Source organism: Dipodomys spectabilis, unplaced genomic scaffold (genome assembly GCF_019054845.1).
Source record: "Dipodomys spectabilis isolate Male_0828 unplaced genomic scaffold, ASM1905484v1 ptg000179l, whole genome shotgun sequence".
NCBI classification, from domain to species: domain Eukaryota; kingdom Metazoa; phylum Chordata; class Mammalia; order Rodentia; family Heteromyidae; genus Dipodomys; species Dipodomys spectabilis.
In genome coordinates, this window is record NW_024870856.1 from 960,421 (window position 1) to 964,214 (window position 3,794).

The 3,794-nt window shown below is 33.9% G+C and overlaps 1 pseudogene; it reads right to left on the reverse strand.

The window, feature by feature from the left end:
- Positions 1-3,124: 3,124 nt before the first annotated feature.
- Positions 3,125-3,524, reverse strand: LOC122120966 (annotated as a pseudogene).
- Between the last annotated feature and the right edge of the window lie 270 nt (positions 3,525-3,794).

Below are 3,794 nucleotides of genomic sequence, written 5' to 3' on the forward strand. Positions count from 1 at the left end.
TACATATATCTTTAGGGCTTTAAAATATACAATCTACGAGAATGCTTGTAAATACCTTTTCTTTAAATGCCATTTTTTAACTGTAGTGAATTTAAGAGTGGTATTGGTTAAGGAAGCTGAACTCAAAGGAGATATATATTATATTACATTCTATTAAGGAAAACTTAAAGAAAAAACTGTTTTGAGAAATATACTGGTGATTGTTATTATTTTCCTTCAGTGCTGTATTATATTAAATATGTTCATTTTACAATTACAAAGACACATCATTTAAAATGGTAAAATGGTTATACACCATAGGATTTTTAAAGAAATCTGCATCCTATTAAATAAATTTACTTCATGTGCTTTGACAGGTTTCTAATATTTTTCTTCTGGTTTTTTTTTTGTCGGTCATGGGGCCTAAACTCTGGGCCTGGGCACTACCCCTCACCTTTTCAGCTCAGGGATAGTTCTCTACCACTTGAGCCACAGTTTCACTTCTAGATTTTTCTGCTTATGTGGTGCTGAGGAATCGAACCCAGGACCTCATTCATGCAAGGCAAGCACTCTACCACTGAGCCACCTTCTATTTCTTCTATTTCTTGAATGGAACTACAATTGCCACTCAAAAACTATCTGTTCTACAGAATTGTTTTCCTACAATAAATTAGTTCATATACTAGAATAAGAAACTTTCAAGCATATATTCATCTAGTTTAGCTAATTGTATTATTATTATAGTATTATTATTATAGTCATACTAATGCTTAGCCAGCGAGACAAGAAGATATAATTTGTGATTGTATCTAAAATTTATTTAAATGAATAAAAATAAATAATTGTTAGATCACAGAACAACTATTTTGTAGTATAAAAGCCCAATAATTAAACTATTTTTTTCAGCTAATTGTTATGTAAACTATACTACTCTGTCATAACCCATTAACTTCAACTCTTCTCCTTAAGAGAGTAGTGGATATTGTTAATGATCAGTTTGTCATAATAATAAGAATCACTTTTCTCTGAGCCTATTATATGCTATATAGATATGCTTCCATCAGACATCTTTTTACAGAGATAAAGAGAGTAAAAGAAGCCTTGAGAAATATGCAGCATAGTTTAACTTTCTCAAAACATTTTTGAGTCTATACTGTAGATAATCATTCATTATGATACTCTGTTTTCTGCTTATATCAAATGGAAGTATATAAATGATATTCATGCATTTGTTTAACATTGTGGGAATTTTTGGTCACTGAACAAGATGGATGAACCAAATAGTTTTTTTAAATCTATAACAAAGTTGAACCCAATTCTCTAAAGGCAAATCTCACCTTGAGCATTTGTAGTTCATTAAATATATCAATTATAAGACCCGACTCCTGAGAGGATCTCCTTATTCTATGTGAATACACCATTTAACAAGATCCTCAATAGGCTTTGCTATTTGAGGGATTTGTAAAATGTTGTTGCAATCATTTTAATCACAGCAGTCTGACAATAAACATCAAGCGAAAGAAACTGTCTTTACTGATCTAATTTCTGAGATTTGATTCCTAAATATGAGACTGATGAGTGAACCAAGAAAAAGAAACCATGCGTGTGTATACACACACATACACACATGTACACACACATATGAACACACACATATACAGATTTCCATTCACATACCTATAAAGCCACACAAATTATGAAGGACATTGACTAGTCAGCAAGATGCAGAAGAATAGCATCTAGTAAAAAGGTCTTGATATCCTTTTCCATGAGGTTTCAGGCCTAAATTAGCATGTCTTTGCAGGTAACAAGTAGACAAATATATAGATGCATTCATACATATGAAATCCTATTTCTATATAATTCTTAGAGAGGAAATCCTTCTAAATATAAACCTGAAATCTTCCTTATATAGTACTAAAATACCACATTGGAATTTTTTTTGCATATGGTATTTCATTTTAAAAATGTTCCATAAAGACTTCATCCTGTTCCCATGGCAACTGGAAGTAGAGTATTTTCATCACAACGATGGCCCTATACTTAGTCCCACTTGATTTGAGTCCAATCCTAATTTTCACAACATTTATTGTTACTTTTCAGGAAAGGAAGAATGATGGAAAATAAAATTGTTCTTTCCTTCAAATGGTTTATTTTTTCTTGGTTCTTTTTTCAGAAGATTTCCTACTCTTCATCTCTCTAGAGAATATCATGTGAATGTACAGGTTTAATTTATTTTCAGTTCCTTAAATTATTGTGTTCTTCCAATGCCATGTTTAAATTATCTCATTTAAGTTGTAAAATGCGAAGGAAGGCAGGAAGTGTGAGACACTCTAGAAATACTCATGGGAGTCAAGGATGTACAAAATTTATAAGCATAGGCCTCACACAATCCGCTTGTTGCCAGGGGATATATTTTATTTATATTTATTTATTTAATTCTTCTTCGTGGTTTTTACAAATATTGTTTATTTTAATGAGTCTGGTAAAACCCATGTTCCAGGCCAAAAAGTACAAATAAAGTCAAAAGGAGCAGTGTTGTGTTGTATATACTTCTTCATGAAGAACTTTATTAACTTTTACTGAAGATTAGAACTTTTCTGGGTTCTTCTGACAAGATTTTTTTAAAATCTTAAAACACTTTCCCTTCAGTGAAGCCATTTTGGAGTTAAGTGTCACTCTTACCAGGTCTGCAAGCTTGATTCCAATCCTGATATATTCCTCTTCTTTTGGTCCAAACCCTCAGACTTTAAAAAGTAGCTTCAAGTTAAGGAAAGGTCATTTTCTCACAGTTCAGTTCTGTGAGAAACTTCCATCTACCACTGAAAGTCATAGTCCAAGAGTGAAGCCATCACATGCTAGAACTTCAGGTCCAATTGGAAAGTCTTTGTAAACACTCACACTGCTCGATCTTACCTAAAATTGCAGTTCTGAAAAGTGGCCTCTCTGTGCACTTTTGCCATTATTTAAAACGAGAGGGCAATGTGAAGGGAGCTGAGGTTTGATCACCAAGAATCAGCACAACGAAAACAAATGTAATAATGAACAGTAAAATTCAAGTTAACAGATGTTTTAAAGAGATGGGTGCCAGTATTCAGTTCCATTTTGAACAGCACATTACAAAAGAACTATTTAAAAAAAAATTTTAAAAAGATTGAGGCAAAAGTAAAAGACAAGAAAAAGAATATCTAAACCACTGAATGACCCCCTCCCCAGTTTGTTCCTTATAAACTTCCATCACATCTTCCCCCTCCATTCCCAGTTCTTTTGGAGGATGATTAACAGCAATTCTCTGACCTTCAAAGAGAAACCTGAGTGAATTCACTGAAACACCCTGTCTTTGACAGTATGATTCAGTGAGTTTCTTGAGATGTGTCGTCACACACATCATTGTGATTCACTTGGAAGTGAATCTCACTGCTATCCTGACCAATGTCTTTGAGTTTAAGATATTCTCCCTCCTTCTTATCTCCCAAGTCTTTGGTTGAAGGTTTTGCCTCCTGGTCAGACACGATTGCCGTGGCTTCACTTGGAGGTTCTTGCATAGCTGTGGCATCAGGCAGACAGAACCTTGTTCCATGCCTTATAAATCCATCTCCTTTCCCTACAGCCCCTTGTTTATTTTCTATTATAAAGATGATATACAGAGTGTTTGCAACTATATAGGTCAGGGAAAGAGTACATTTTTGGGGGGCAATGTCACCCCTTTCCCAGCCAATGACATAATATTATTCTTTCTAATGGCTGTGTAAAGGTCCATTGTGTACAGGTACCACACTTTTTAAACCTTTAGAGCATCTGGGCTGTTTCCACAA